Source organism: Oncorhynchus kisutch, linkage group LG26 (genome assembly GCF_002021735.2).
Source record: "Oncorhynchus kisutch isolate 150728-3 linkage group LG26, Okis_V2, whole genome shotgun sequence".
Taxonomy (NCBI): domain Eukaryota; kingdom Metazoa; phylum Chordata; class Actinopteri; order Salmoniformes; family Salmonidae; genus Oncorhynchus; species Oncorhynchus kisutch.
This window is the reverse complement of record NC_034199.2, coordinates 27,515,609-27,533,036: the sequence shown is the minus strand read 5'-3', so window position 1 is coordinate 27,533,036 and position 17,428 is coordinate 27,515,609. Positions and strand designations below refer to the sequence as shown.

Here is a 17,428-nt window from a genome sequence, read left to right as displayed (position 1 = left end):
TGAACGTGGTTCCTTAAGGCGTTTGTAAATTGCTCCCAAGGATGAACCAGAGTTGTGGAGGTCAACAAAAAAAATTCTGAGGTCTTGGCTGATTTATTTTGATTTCCCCAGGATGTCAAGCAAAGAGGCACTGAGTTTGAAGGTAGGCCTTGAAATACATCCACAGGTACACCTCCAATTGACTCAAATTATGTCAATTCTCCTATCAGAAGATTCTAAAGCCATGACATCATTTTCTGGAATTTTCCAAGCTGTTTAACTTCTTGGAGCACCCATCCCGCTAGCAGGATCATTTTCATCAACATCCGCTGAATTGCAGAGCACCAAATTCAAATTACAAAAAATATTTAATTTTCATGAAATCACAAGTGCAATATAGCAAAACACAGCTTAGCTTGTTGTTAATCCACCTGGCATGTCAGATTTCAAAAAAGCTTTACATCGATGGCAATCCAAGCGTTTATGCAAGGACATCTCTCTCAGTAGACAAAACATTACAAACAGGTAGCAGCAAAGTAGATTGGTCACGAAAGTCAGAAAAGCAATCAAATGATTTGCTTACCTTTGATGATCTTTGGATGTTTGCACTCACGAGACTCCCAGTTACACAATAAATGTTCCTTTTGTTCCATAAATATTATTTTTATATCCAAAATACCTCCATTTGGTTGGCGCGTTATGTTCAGTAATCCACAGGCTCGAGCGGTCACGACAGGGCAGACAAAAATTCCAAATAGTAGTTCATAGAAACATGTCAAACGTTTTTTATAATCAATCCTCAGATTGTTTTTACAATAAATAATAAATAATATTTCAACCGGACCGTAGCTTTTTCAGGAGAGAGAGAGAAAATGTCTGCTACAAGCTGTTGGCGCATGCAAAAGTCTGCTGGCACCCAGCCATCCACTGACGCGATGTGATCATTCTCGCTCATTTTTCAGAATAAAAGGCTGAAAATATGTCTAAAGACTGTTCACACCATGTGGAATCTGGTTGATATCCCTTTAAATGGGGGGAAGGCATGCAATGGAACAGGGAGGTTTCAAAATAAGAGGCACTTCATAGTTGGATTTTCCTTAGGTTTTCTTCTGCAATATCAGTTCTGTTTTACTCACAGACAATATTTTGACCGTTTTGGAAACTTTAGAGTGTTTTCTATCCTAATCTGACAATTATATGCATATTCTAGCTTCTGGGCCTGAGAAACGTTTTTCATCCAAACATCAAAATACTGCCCCCTACACTCAACAGGTTAAAGGCACAGTCAACTCAGTGTATGTAAACTTCTGACCCACTGGAATTGTGATACAGTGAATTATAAGTGAATTAATCTGTCTGTAAAAAATTGTTGGAAAAATTACTTGCATCATGCACAAAGTAGCCAAAACTATAGTTTGTTAACTAGAAATCTGTGGAGTGGTTGAAAAATGAGTTTTAATGACTCCAACCTACGTGTATGTTAACTTCTGACTTCAACTGTATATCTTGGTATATATTTCTATTATTTTAATTTCTATTATTGTCATTAGTTTGTTTTGTGGTTGAGGGTTGGGGGGAGGTTAATGGTGATGGCGGAGGTGCTGGGGGTGTCCTATTGAGTGAGAAGGGACCTATTGGGGGGGGGGGGATTCTTCATGGAGGCACATTCAGTCATAGTTTTGTTTATTATATTATTATACATTTTTTAATTATAATTTTTTAACAGTTTACTGTGATTGTGGATATGCACTCATGTTGACTTATATTTTAACTTTCTTCTTCGCCCAGAGTACAAATTTTATATTTATTATTGTTATTATGTCTGGCTAGACTGTAAACTCTCCTTCCAGACTCACATTAACCATCTCCAGTCCAAAAATCTAGAATCGGCTTCTTATTTCGCAACAAAGCATCCTTCACTCATGCTGCCAAACATACCCTCGCAAAACTGACCATCCTACCGATCTTCGACTTCGGCGACGTCATCTATAAAATAGCCTCGAACACTCTACTCAACAAATTGGATGCAGTTTATCACAGTGTCCGTTTTGTCACTAAAGCCCCATATATTACCCACCACTGCGACCTGTACTCTCTCGTTGGCTGGCCATCGCTTCATACTCATCGCCAAACCCACTGGCTCCAGGTCATCTACAAGTATCTGCTTGGTAAAGCCCCGCCTTATCTCAGCTCACTGGTCACCATAGCAGCACCCACCCATAGCATGCGCTCCAGCAGGTATATCTCACTGGTCACCCCCAAAGTCAATTCCTCCTTTGGCCGCCTTTCCTTCCAGTTCTCTGCTGCCAATGACTGGAACGAACTGCAAAAATTAATGAAGCTGGAGACCCATATCTCCCTCACTAGCTTTAAGCCCAGGCTGTCAGAGCAGCTCACAGATTACTGCATCTGTGCATAGCCCATCTGTAAACAGCCCTTCCAACTACCTCATCCCCATACTGTATTTATTTATTTATCTTGCTCCTTTGCACCCCAGTATCTCTACTTGCACATTCTTCTTCTGCACATCTACCATTCCAGTGTTTAATTGCTATATTGTAATTACTACGCCACCATGGCCTATTTATTGCCTTACTTCCCTTATCTTACCTCATTTGCACTCACTGTATATAGGTTTTTCTTTTTTCTACTGTATTATTGACTGTATGTTTGTTTCTTCCATGTGTAACTCTGTCGTTGCATGTGTCGAACTGCTGTGCTTTATCTTGGCCAGGTCGCAGTTGTAAATGAGAACATGTTCTCAACTAGCCTACCTGGTTAAATAAAGGTGAAGAAAAAAAAAACATTCTACATTCTTGAAAACTAAGACACAAAAAGTGTTAAAAAAAAGTAGAAAAAGCATGATGGGATGGGGGATTGAGAGATGGATAGAGAGAACAGTAGAGGGCTCTGAAAAGTATTATTTCTGAAATAACCAATTCCTTTTGTGACTAGAGTCTAATACTTCCTTTGGCACACATCAGAGGGCATGATAGGTCACCAAAAAATATTCTGAAGTGTGCCAGGTCTTGCAAATAATCTGTAGGGTCTGTAGAATTTATTTCGTGATTTTCCACGGGGGACTGAAAATCTAAATAACCTGCAACACTTTCTACCTATAAATTACATATTGGCTCATGGAGCAAAATCTGTTCTAAGTGCCGCAGTAAGTATTGTAGGGAATACTCATTAGGGTCTGTAGAATCCATATATGATGTCATTTCATGGGGCTCTGAATAATATGGAGTGTTCCTGGACTTTTACTGTGGTCAAACAGCTTAAAGTGGGTTACTTGGACAATATACGGTACAAAAATAAAAAGGTACAGGAAAAATTATTGATTGTGTGTCCATAAAACCAGGGTCCAGTCTACTCACTAGAGTCCCTAGAAAACAAAACAGGTGAGTTTGAAAGAAAAGCTAGGTCACAGGAAGGTTTATGTTGACAAATGAACAGTGAGACACATATCAGCACCATGGACAGCTACACTTTTAGAACATTATGTTGTCACAATATGTGGTAAATACACTATATATACTAAAGTGTGTGGACACACCTTCAAATTAGTGGATTTGGCTATTTCAGCCACCCCCGTTGCTGACAGGTGTATAAAATCGAGCACACAGCCATGCAATCTCCATAGACAAATATTGGCAGTAGAATGGCCTTACTGAAGAGCTCAGAGACTTTCAATGTGGCACCGTCATAAGATGCCACCTTTCCAACAAGTTAGTTCGTCAAATTTCTGCCCTGCTGGAAGCGCATAGCGCGTAAAATGGTCTTTCCTCGGTTGCAACACTCACTACCGAGTTCTAAACTGCCTCTGGAAGCAAGGTCAGCACAATAACTGTTCTTTGTCTATTGGACTGCTTCACCATCTGGCAGTCCAATAGACAATATGGGTTTGGCAGATTTCAGGAGAACACTACCTGCCCGAATGCATAGTGACAACTGTAAAGTTTGGTGGAGGAGGAATAATGGTCTGGGGCTGTTTTCGTGGTTCAGGCTAGGCCCCTTAGTCCATTGAAAGATTACATTTTGACAATTCTGTGCTTCCAACTTTGTGGCAACAGAGGAAGGCCCTTTACTATTTCAGCATGACAATGCTCCAGTGCACAGAGCAAGGTCCATACAAATATGGTTTGTCAAGATCGGTGAGGAAGAACTTGACTGGCCTGCACAGAGCCCTGACCTTCGTGTACGTGGCCCAAAAGCATAGTAATGTGATTTCATATTTTAGTCACTGTAAGAGCACACACTGGTAAAGAGAAAATGTTACTACAGTACCTGTCTCAAATAAACTGGGGTGGAAAATACTCAGTTGAGGTTCTACTAACCAAATGTTATCAGTTTTTCAGGGGGGCTGTGTCGAACAGCCTGCTGGTTATTACTACATTTAATCCTGCATGTCATATTAATTCCAAAACAATACATTAATTGACTGTTTTTGTGTTGAACATCAGTTGGAAAAACAAAAAAGGGTGTATAAAGTGGCATTCCATACACGACTTTCATGCACTCTCGCCTTGCACTAATGGAAGTGCCAAATACACATTATTAGCAGGGGATTAATTAAGAAGCCCACTGTTTCAAAGACTGCAACAATGATGGACTGTCATACCTATATTACTGTGACACATTTATTCCATTGCTAGTGATTCCATTGCTAGTGACAACAAGATTAAATGAAACAGAATGGTACAAACAGAGAATGTCTAATACCTGTGGATAGTTTAAATGAGGGAACGTCAACTGCTCAGAGACGACCCCCAAAATGCACACACTTTTGAGGATAAAGAACCTGCTTCTGATTTTCATCCTGATGTAGCCATATGAGGAAGTGTTAGTGGTGCAGCTCAATCAAATCTCAGACACCCAAGATATCAGCCTGGTCTCATAGACTAGACGTAACATTAACATCTGCACACTGAAACTTGTATATGTTACCTTTGATATGGTTACATAAGACAGATGGTTACTTAAGGCAAAAACGAAATTGTGTGCCTGGTCGGGATGAATGGGTAGGCGTATAACGCTAATGTCCAGCAACCCAACGGTTGCGAGGTCGAAGATCATCACGGACAACTTTTATTTGATCTAATTAGCAACTTTTCAAGTACTTACTAATTTGTAGCTACTTTGAAACTACTTAGAATGTTAGCTAACCCTTATAGCTAACAATCAATCAATCAATGAAATTAATTTATAAAGCCCTTTTTACATCAGCTGATGTCACTAAGTGCTGTACAGAAACTCAGCCTAAAACCCCAAACAGCAAGCAATGCAGATGTAGAAGCACGGTGGCTAGGAAAAACTCCCTAGAAAGACCAGAACCTAGGAAGAAACCAAGAGAGGAACCAGGCTATGAGGGGTGGCCAGTCCTCTTCTGGCTGTGCCAGGTGGAGATTATAACAAAATATGGTCAAGATGTTCAAACGTTCATAGATTACCAGCAGGTCCAGGACAAGGTAGCACGTCCAGTGAACAGGTCAGGGTTCCATAGACGCAGGCAGAACAGTTGAAACTGGAGCAGCAGCATGACCAGGTGGACTGGGGACAGCAAGGAGTACTCAGACCAGGTAGTCCTGAGGCATGGTCCTAGGGCTCAGGTCCTCCAAGAGAAGAGAGAAAGAGAGAGAAAAGGACAGAGAGAGAGATAATTAGAGGGAGCATACTTCAATTCACACAGGACTCCGGATAAGCCCCCCTAAACATAAACTATTGCAGCATAAATACTGGAGGCTGAGACAGGAGGGGTCGGGAGACACTGTGGCCATGTCCAACGATACCCCCGGACAGGGCCAAACAGGCAGGATATAACCCCACCACTTTGCCAAAGCATAGCCCCCACACCACTAGAGGGATATCTTCAACCACCAACCTACTACCCTGAGACAAGGCCGAGTATAGCCCACGAAGATCTCCCCCACGGCACAAACCCGAGAGGGGCGCCAACCCGGACAGGAAGATCACGTCAGTGACTCAATCCACTCAAGTGATTCCCCCTCCTAGGGACGGCATGGAAGAGCACCAGTAAGCCAGTGACTCAGCCCCTGTAATAGGGCTAGAGGCAGAGAATCCCAGTGGAGAGAGGGGAACTGGCCAGGCAGAAACAGCAAGGGTGGTTTGTCGCTCCAGTGCCTTTCCGTTCACCTTCACACCCCTGGGCCAGACTACACTCAATCATAGGACCTACTGAAGAGATGAGTCTTCAATAAAGACTTAAAGGTCGAGACCGAGTCTGTGTCTCTCACATGGATAGGCAGACCATTCCATAAAAATGGAGCTCTATATGAGAAAGCCCTGCATCTTGTGACCATAGCGTACGTGTAGGTATGTACGGCAGGACCAAATCAGAAAGAAAAGTAGGAGCAAGCCCATGTAATGCTTTGTAGGTTAGCAGTAAAACCTTGAAATCAGCCCTAGCCTTAACAGGAAGCCAGTGTTAAGAGGCTAGCACTGGAGTAATACGATGACATTTTTGGGTTCTAACCCTTCCCCTAACCCTAACCTTAATATAACTTCTTAACTTAACCCTAACCTTAACCCTAACCCCTAGCCTAGCTAACATTAGCCAGCTAGCTTACGTTAGCCACCTAGCTAGAATTCGTAACATATTGCACATTTTGCAAATTCATAACATATAATACAAATTGTAATTCTTAACATATCATATGAAATGGGTGATGGACATCCACAAATGAATACATACCATATGAAATGTAACATATACTAAATGGAGTGTCTTGGGTTTACATACAGAATAATACGAAATGCTCTGAGACCAGGTCGATTGACACCATACAGATTCTACAGACCCTACTGAGTAATCCCCATCCCACTTTTACATCGGGACAAAGAACAGTTTTTTCTCTATAAGCCAATATGTAATGCATATACTGTGATTTGTGTGAGAATATGAATATGATATATTACCATTAGAATGAAAGGCTTGTAGGAAAACTAACAACGCTGCTCTAACAAATAGAATAACTCCTCTGTGCTTGGAATGGAATCCCTTATGCTAGCTAGCCCTTTATCGTGTTCCATTACATTACACATACGAGTCATTGGTTGAAGGCGTCTTCTGTATGGGGAGTTTAAGAGCCTCAACGCTCGGTCTGAACGGTCTGAGCATATGGACCTTATCTTTCATATCAGTGAGAAATCTTTTTTTTTTTAAACAAAAGGATAAATTGATACACACTTTTATAGGGTTAGGGTTCCCACTCTCCCATATTTCCATGTTACAGCACTTGTTTACAGAAAACAGATGGAAGACAGAGTGGACTACCTGTGCTAATTAGCTATCTGCGTCTCCTAACACCTGTGTAAACGGAAGACGGACGTCACAAAGGTGTTGTCATTGAAAACCGAGGACCGAGTTTTGGAAACCCTGCTCTAAAAGATACCTCTTCTTCTCTGGTCGTCATTCAGATCAGACCCTCGTAGACTAATCTAGTCTCCCTCTAGTTTTAATCATGGAACAGACCTATCTGGACTTGCTACTGTTGGAATACCAGCTGTAATATCAGTGTCATAAGACCTGGGGAAGAAGTGGCTGGCTAGCTGGCTGGAAATTTGGAGTTTGCTACATGAGAGACAGGCTGGTTTTGTTTCAGCATCCCCAGCAGCTGTGTGTGTGGATATGTGTGCCCATCTCTTGTCACCACAGCCCATGCAGACCGTGGACCAGTGTTACCCCAGACCAGCCAGCACCTGGCCTCTCTGCCCGGCTCCAATATGTGTATCTGAGTTATAGGCTCCCGTGTAACCACTCATGTCCATAAAATACATTCATATCGACTGGAGAGTAAGAAATACATATTATATTTCATAGCTGCACTGTAGAGAAATATGAATGAAACATTTGTCAATTTCTCCAACCATTTGGCCTTTCACATTCCTGTAGTATCGGTGTCTGGTGAGTAGCATCCATTCAAACAGGAGATGATTGCCTCTTTTAACTGTATCCCCCAGTGGAAGCCTTTTGTGCATTCTCCTCAGAGTTTAAGTGTGAGAGGGATGCGTTAGCGGACGTGATAGAAGAGCTCAAGTGGAGCGATGTGTTTGTATGTCAGTGGAGGGGACTGAGCATTTGCAGAAACAGCTTCACAGGAGCACAGCTGGTTGGCTGGCTGCAGAAGTTAGGGGCATGGGTAAGTACTCCTGCAGTCATGGAAAGAAAATTAGTATACAGAAATTCCTAGATTCTACACACAGATTCTAATTCTATTCTATGATTCTTACTCTATGGTTCAAATTCCCAAGGTGTGTGAGACTGGGCAGGTGTTACTGGACAAGAAGTACATGGTGGGCATGGCCAAGGCAGGGGTTTGGAATGAGTGACAGGCTGTACAAGCTGATGGAACATGACCCTCACTCAGCCCTGAATGCAGGACAGACTGCTGCATGCTCCCCTTTACAGGGTAGGTAGGACTCCCTCTTGAGAGTCTGGTTGTCCTCAAGGTTTCTTCCTACTAGGGAGATTTTCCTTGGCACTGCCACTTGTGCTTGCTCTTAGGTTGTTTAGGCCCTTTCAGATAAATCCCACTTGGAGCCTCTCTTTTTCTAGTTATACACACAAGTGTGTGTGTCTCTGGCATTGAATGAGTCTGGCATTTCTGCATGCCTCTTCTTGTCTTGCATTAGAAAATAACTTCTGGAACAGACTGTCTTTCCTAGTTAGGACATGTGCTCATTATCTTTTTTTTAAATGATTAATGATAGAAATACAATTCCATACACACAAAAAGCTTATTTCTGTCAAATGTTGTGCACAAATGTGTTTACATCCCTGTTAGTGAACATTTATCCTTTGCAAAGATAATTCATCCACCTGACAGGTGTGGCATATCAAGAAGATGATAAAACAGCATGATCATTACACATTTGCACCTTGGGCTGGGGAAAATAAAAGGCTATTCTAAAATATGCCGTTTTGTCACACAAAACAATGCCACAGATGTCTCAAGTGTTGATGGAGTGTGCAATTGGCATGCCGAATGCAGGAATATTCACCAGAACTGTTGCCAGAGAATTGAATGTTAATTTCTCTACCACAAGCCGCTTCCAACGTCATTTCAGAGAATTTGGAAGTACGTCCAACCGCCTCACAACCGCAGACCACGTGCAGGCGTCGTGTGGGAGAGCGGTTTGCTGATGTCAACTTTGTGAACAGAGTGCCCCATGGTGTGGGTGGGGTTACGGTATGGGCAGACATAAACTATACACAACAAACACAATAACATTTTATCGATGGCAATTTGAATGCACAGAGATACCTTGACGAGATCCTGGAGGCTCATTGTCGTGCCATTCATCTGCCGCCGGTGTCAATGGTGTATTATAGGCGAAGTCAGGTGCAGGAGAGCAGAGTATAATGAACAGGCACACTTTTATTATAGTTCCAAAAACGAGAGCACTACATAAATCAAACGCGCTCAAAAAATGGAAAATAAAAGTAAGGAGTGTAAACAAACACCACATAACATGATACAATTGCACACAAAACACGATGGGAAACAGAGGGTTAAATACAAGTAGAATGATTGGGGGAATGAAAACCAGGTGTGTATGGAAAGAAGACAAGACAAATGGATATATGAAAAATGGAGCGGCGATGGCTAGAAAGCGGTGACGTCGATCGCCGAACACTGCCCAAACAAGGAGAGGAGCCGACTTCGGAGGAAGTCGTGACAGACGGCACCTCATATTTCAGCATGATAATGCACGGCCCCATGTCGCAAGCCTCTGTACACAATTCCTGGAAGCTGAAAATGTCCCAGTTCTTCCATGTCCTGCATACTCACCAGGCATGTCACCCATTGAGCAGGTTTGGGATGCTCTGGATTGACATGTACGACAGCATGTTCCAGTTCCCGCCAACATCCAGCAACTTTGCACAGCCATTGAAATTGAGTGGGACAATATTCCACAGGTCACAATCAACAGCCTGATCAACTCTATGAGGCAAATGGTGGTCACATGAGGCAAATGGTGGTCACACCAGATACTGACTGGCCTTCTGATCCACGCCCCTATCTGTGACCAACATGTGTATACAGTATCTGTATTCCCAGTCATGTGAAATCCATAGATTAGGGCCGAATGAATTTATTTAAATTGACTGATTTCCTTATGTGAACTGTAACTCAGCAAAATCTTTGAAGTTGTTGCATTTCTATTTTTATTCAATATAGATATGTCTTTCTCTCTCTCAACTGCTGAGTTGTCTGCCATTCTGAGGGATAAGTTCCTGAAGTTTTCAAAGTGTCTCTCTGCTGACGGAAAGTTAACAGGCACACTGAACAAACAGAACCCACCAGTACAACACATTTATTATGAGATGACAGTTTTGCCCTAATAGGTGTATGTCCATTCAGTGTGTGGACTACAAGACCATGTCCCGGAGCCCAGTGCTTGAGTGCTAATGTGATCTGGCTGTTCAGCTACAGAGAGTAGAGCTGCTATCTCTGACCAGAGAGGAGAAACTAGCCTTCTTCATCAACACCTACAATGCTCTGGCCATCCTCTACGTAGATAAAGAACTGCAAACAACACACAGGAACAAATAAATGTCATTGCTGAACAGAGTATTATTTGTTGTCTTTCACACAATCCTAGATGGTTCTCTTACATTGGATCTCTGCCACGTGTTGGTTGGGGCTCTGGCCATCCTCCGGCTGGGAGCCGGGGGAGAGGTGTTCACGCTGCAGGACATAGAGAACGGAGTTTTGAGGGAGAACAGAAATGGCGTCGCACGGCTTCTCAGGCCCTTCTCTAAGACTGACCCTCGCTTACAGGTACACTACTCATCTGGACAGAATAAACTGCTCAACTCATTATCATTCTTCTGGCTACATTTATTTCTCTGATTTACTGGTGAAATGTGTTTTTCTAGGAACAATCTGTGGCAGTGGTTTCATTGGTGATTGTGGTTGTTCTCTGCTTGTCCACTAGGTGGCTCTCCCAGACACTGAGCCTCTAATCCATCTGGCTCTGAATTGTGAAGCTAAAGACTGTCCACCCATCAAAACATAGACTCCACAGGTAACACACTGGGGTTTTACACTGCAAATACTGTAAATGTAGTGGCACAGATTAATTTGTTTTAAAGACCAGGGTCAGTATTTTCTGAGAATGTAGTTGTGTGAGTAAAGCCACATGGTGTCCTCTATGACAAATCAGGACATCGATAGTCAGCTGCGCATGGCGGCCGAGGCCTTCCTTGAGATCGATGACGTCTATGTGGTAGATTCTGGGAAGTGAGAGGTTAGTCTAAGACAGTCTCAAGTGGTACAAGGCAGACTTCGGAGACATGGATGAGAAGGCACCTCAACACTGACCTTTCACCTTTAACTGGACAGTCTCTTATCTCCTGTCCTAACCCAGCCTTGCCCCGTCTCTCCTTCAGCTGTTGAAATGGATCCTGGAGCACATGGGGAGTCTTCCAAGTGCTCCAGCCTTCAGAGTGTCCTCTCCTGGGGAGATCAAAGTCACCTACTGTACCTTTCCTAAAACTGGAGCACCAACAGCTTTCACTAAGGCAGAGCAACAAGCCATAGAAAAACACAGCAACACAGAAAAACACAAAGTTAAGCCTACAGACACTTTTATCCTCAGTAAAGAGGTCTGTGTGTCTAGCCCTAATCCTTTCTTCCTGTTTTCCCCCTCTGCACTTCTACACTATGTGAACCTACAGTGCATTCTGAAAGTATTCAGACCCCTTGACTTTTTCCACATTTTGTTACGTTACTGCCTTCTTCTAAAATTTATTTATAAACATTTTGTGCCTCATAATGAACACATAATACCCCATAATGACAAAGCTAAAACAGGTTTTACAAAGTTATAAAAATATCACATTTACATAAGTATTCAGACCCTTTACTCAGTACTTTGTTGATGTACCTTTGGCAGCGAATACAGCCTTGAGTATTCCTTGGTATAACTCTACAAGCTTGGCACACCTGTATTTGGGGAGTTTCTCCCATTTTTCTCTCCAGATCCTCTCAAACTCTGTTAGGGTGGATGGGGAATGTCACTGCACAGCTATTAACAAGTCTCTCCAATGTTGTGACGTGACTACCATTAAATGTGATGACGGCTATTTTATCAAATCAATGAACTATGTTTAATTATTATGTGATTAAATGTATCATGTAACAATTAACTCATTAGTAACTTGGGACACCACGGAAAAAGTTTGTTTAATGAGTTACCGTTTCCTGAATTAACTGAAGAATATATTGTTTTTATACCAGTCATCCATTAATCATTATTACCTCATATCAGTCTCATTCTGAAAGTTGTTGACTTCATAAATGTGCACGAACTATAGTCTAAATGATGATTCAGCGATGCACAAATTGGCTTAATTATTTATTTACTAACTAACTAAATAATCACACAGAAATACATAAACACACAGCATAGGTTGAATTGATTACTAACATAATGCAATGAAAAATCCCTAGTGGACTAACCCGATATGATGGCTCGTTACACAATGAAAGGGGTGGGGAGAGAAAGAGAGTGGGCTGGTACATACATGTGGAAGCTATGCTCATGAAAAATTAATACTTTGCACATGAACGATGGCTCATTCGAAAAGGAATGCAACACATATATTTACACTGGTATTTCTTTGTCATCTCTCCGTTGAAACCACTCGTTCGTCTTTGGCGAGTAGTTTGATTTAAGTCTCTGGTTGTGTAAGTCTCTGGTTGTCCACCAGAGGTCACAATGTCCTCAGTTGTAGTAGGCTATTTTGTCTCCGAGTGTTCGTTAGACTGAATACATCAGAGGTACTCAAGCGGTGGTCTTGGTTGAGTTTACTACACTAAAGTACTGAAACAGCTGCAGACTGAATGATCCGATGCAGTCTTTATCTTCTTCACTCGACAGTTTGAGTATTACCATTTTCTGGTCTGTTAGTTTTAAACCATTTCAGCGTATTCAGCTCGCGCTGCAAGTATACCAGTCTTGTAGTTTCAAACCATTTTAACATGTAGCCACCGCTCTACACTTTCTGGTCTGGTATGGTAATTCCTTGGAGGGCGGTTCCCATCACGTTGCCAAAATGTCTATACCCGCGTGGTCACTGACTCAGCAAAAACATACATGAAAAACAAATATCTTATTTAGAAGGTTAAAATCACATTTCATCTTCTAGTTGCATATTTATTCATATAAGTTTTACAACATTTAAATGTAAATCTGATAACTGGGACGTATATTTTCAGAGTTACAGTTATTTACCGTCCTTAATGATATCAGAAAACAAACTTTTGACAGGATTTATTGTTTGGATCTCAACCAACCATTCCAGACGTTTGCATTTGAAAACTAATGTTCCAATGCCAAATCCTTCTACACACATCAGATTCCGTTGTTCAGTACGACTGGTTGTTAAAGTCATAAGACTGGCCCACTTCCCCTCTTCCTCTCTGGTGGGTGAGAGGGGGGGACTCTCTATGATCCTCAACCAGGAAGGAAAGTCATGACACCAGAGATGTTCGATCGGTTCAAGTCCAGGCTCTGGCTGGGCCACTCAAGGACATTCAGAGACTTTTCCCAAAGCCACTCCTGTGTTGTCTTGGCTGTGTGCTTGTGGGTTGTTGTCCTGTTGTATGGTAAACCTTTGTCCCAGTCTGAGGTCCTGAGCACTCTGGCGCAGGTTTTCATCAAGAATCTCTCTGTGCGTTGCCTTGATCCTGACTAGTCCCCCAGTCCCTGCCACTGAAAAACATCCCCACAGAATGATGCTGACACCACCATGCTTCACCGTAGAGAGGATGCCAGGTTTCCTCCAGACGTGACACTTGGCATTTGGGCCAAAGAGTTCAATCTTGGTTTCATCAGACCAGAGAATCTTGTTTCTCATGGTCCGAGAGTCCTTTAGGTGCCTTTTGGTAAACTCCAAGTGGGCTGTCATGTGCCTTTAACTGAGGAGTGGCTTCCGCCTGGCCCCTCTACCTAAAAGGCTTGATTGGTGGAGTACTGCAGATATGGTTGTCCTTCTGGAAGTTTCTCCCATCTCCACAGAGGAACTCTGGAGCTCTGTCAGCGCCACCGGAGGAGAAGGTGCCGGAGAGGTCTTCTAGTGAGGCTTCGGATGCATGCACACCACCCACAGCTTCCGAGTATATTACTTGCTAATGTCCAGTCCCTAGTTAACAAAGTCGACAAAATTAGGGCAAGAGTTGCTTTCCAAAGAGATATCCGGGATTGTAAACATACTCTGTTTTACGGAAACATGGCTAGCTTGGGACATGCTGTCGGAGTCAGTACAGCCAACAGGATTTTCAGTGCATCGCGCCGACAGGAATAAACATCTCTCCGGTAAGAAGAAGGGAGGGGGTGTATGTTTCATGATTACCGACTCATGGTGTAATTGTAACAACACACAGGAATTCAAGTCCTTTTGTTCACCTGACCTAAAATTCCTCACAATCAAATGCCGACCGTATTATCTCCCAAGAGAACTCTCCTCCGTTATTGTCACAGTCGTGTACATCCCCCCGCAAGTGGATACCAAGACGGCCATCAAGGAACTTCACTGGACTTTAGCAAACTGGAAACCACATATCCTGAGGCTGCATTTATTGTAGCTGGGGATTTTAACAAAGCTACTTTGAGAACAAGGCTATCTAAATTCTATCAGCATATCGACTGCAGTACATGAGCGAGTAACACGCTTGACCATTGCTACTCTAATTTCCGCAATGAATACAAAGCCCTCCCCCGCCTTCCTTTTGGCAAATCTGACCGTGACCATGAAACTTAAATAGGAAGCGCCCGTGCTTAGGTCTATCCAACGCTGGTCTGACCAATTGGATTCCATGCTTCATGATTGCCTCGATCACATGGACTGGGATATGTTCCAGGTAGCCCCAGATAACAACATTGACGTATACGCTGACTCAGTGAGTGAGTTTATAAGGAAGTGTATAGGAGATGTTGTACCCACTGTGACCATTAAAACCTTCCCTAACTAGAAACCGTGGATTGATGGCAGCATTCACGCAAACTGAAAGCACGTACCACCGCATTTAATCATGGCAAGTCAACTGGAAATATGGTTGAATACAAACAGTGTAGTTATTCCCTCCGTAAGGCAATCAAACAAGCAAAGTGTCCGTATAGAGACAAAGTGGAGTCGCAATTCCACGACTCAAACATGAGACGTATGTGGCAGGGTCTACAGACAATCACGGATTACAAAAAGAAAAACAGCCCCGTCGCAGACATTGACGTCTTGCTTTCAGACAAATTAAACAGCTTTTTTGCCCGCTTTGAGGTTAATACAGTGCCACCGACGCGAACTTCTACCAAAGACTGTGGGCACACCTCCTACGTGGCCGACGTGAGTAAAACATTTAAACGTATTAACCCTCGCAAGGCTGACGGCCCAGACACCATCCCTAACCGCGTCCTCAGAGCATGGGCAAACCAGGTGGTGAAGGTAGTAACAACATCTCCACTCCGCTGATCCTCAACACTGGAGCCCCACAAGGGTGTGTTCTCAGCCCCCTCCTGTAATCCTTGTTCACCCACGACTGCAGGGCCATGCACGCCTCCAACTCAATCATCAAGTTTGCAGACGACACAACAGTGGTATGATTGATTACCAACAATGACGAGACAGCCTACAGGGAGGAGGTGAGTGCCCTCCGAGTGTGGTGTCAGGAAAATAACCTCTCACTCAATGTCAGCAAAACAAAATAGATGATCGTGGACTTCAGGCAACAGCAAAGGGAGCAACCCCCTATTCACATTGAAGGGACAGCAGTGGAGAAGGTGGAAAGTTTTAAGTTCCTCGTTGTACATATCACCGACAAACTGAAATGGTCCACACACACAGACAGTGTGGTGAAGAAGGCGCAACAGAGCCTCTTCAACCTCAGGAGGCTAAAAAAATTTGGCTTGTCACTGAAAACCCTCACAAACCTTTCCAGATGCGCAATCGAGAGGATCCTGTTGGGCTGTATCACCGACTGGTACGGCAACTGCACCGCCCACAACCGCAGGGCTCTCCAGAGGTTGGTGCGGTCTGCACAATGCATCACCAGGGGCAGACTACCTGCCCTCTAGGACACCTACAACACCCGATGTCACAGGAAGGCAAAAAGGTTAATCAAGGACAATTACCACCCAAGCAACTGCCTGTTCACCCTGTTTCCATCCAGAAGGTGAGGTCAGTACAGGTGCATCAAAGCTGAGACAGAGATTGAAAAACATCTATCTCAAGGCCTTCAGAATGTTAAACAGCCATCACTAGCACAGAGAGACGGCTGCCTACCTACAGACTTGATGTCATTGGCCACTTTAATAAATGGAACACTTGTCACTTTAATGAAGCCACTTTAAGAATGTTTACATATCTCGCATTACATCTCATATGTATATACTGTACTATCTATTGCGTCTTAGACGCTCTGTCACTGTTCATTCATATAATTTTATATTTATATATTCTTATCCCATTCCTTTACAAGATTGTGTGTATTAGGTTTTGTTGTGGAATTGTTAGATATTACCTGTTAGATACTGCTGCACTGTCGGATCTAGAAGTATAAGCATTTCACTAGATGTGTATGTGACCAATAAAATTTGATTTTAATTCTTTGACCTCGTGGCTTGGTTTTTACTCTGACATGCCATGTCAAATCATGTCCAATCAAATTAATTTACCACTGGTGGGCTTCAATCAAGCTGTAGAAACATCATAAGGATGATCAATGGAAACAGGATGTGCCTGAGCTCAATTTCGAGTCATAGCAAAGGGTCTAAATACTTATGTAAAGAAGGTATTCCTGTTTTTAATTTTAATACATTTGCAAAAATGTCTAAGAACCTGTTTTCGCTTTGTCATTATGTGGTATTATGTGTAGATTGATGAGGGTTTAGAATAAGGCTATAACATAACAAAATACGGAAAAGTGAGTCTGAATCCTAATGTACTGCATACCTTTATCCTGGTTTTACTTCATCTTAATGGGTCACCCATTTGAAAGTGCTAATGTTGCATTTTAGCATGCACCTATTTATTATAAATAAATGTTAGTATTGATGATAAATATATTTATTGATACTGTATCTGATAGGAAGGCTTGAATAATTCAATGTGTGTCTATGATCCAACTGACCACTTACTGGACACAATTGTACTTTTTCTAACAAGAGAAAGAAATGGACTATATCTATAAAAAATATCTGTTTAGTAAAACTTTTGTCCCAAATCGTTTTATGCACACCAGATGTAGCTGCTTTCTGTATAGCCAGGTACCAGATCACTGTCAGTACATTGCTCTCTAGAAAGAGCTCGGTACTGTGTAGCAGCAGTGTCTCAAGCCCATCTATTTCGAGAACTCTCCCACGGTACAACAACAGAGTGGTATGTCTCCCTTGCTTCACACAATGCACTTGTTTTTATCTCTGGTCA

The 17,428-nt window shown here is 42.6% G+C and overlaps 1 pseudogene; it reads left to right on the top strand.

The window, feature by feature from the left end:
- Positions 1-7,836: 7,836 nt before the first annotated feature.
- On the top strand, positions 7,837-11,526 carry LOC109871220 (uncharacterized; annotated as a pseudogene).
- Positions 11,527-17,428: the final 5,902 nt, after the last annotated feature.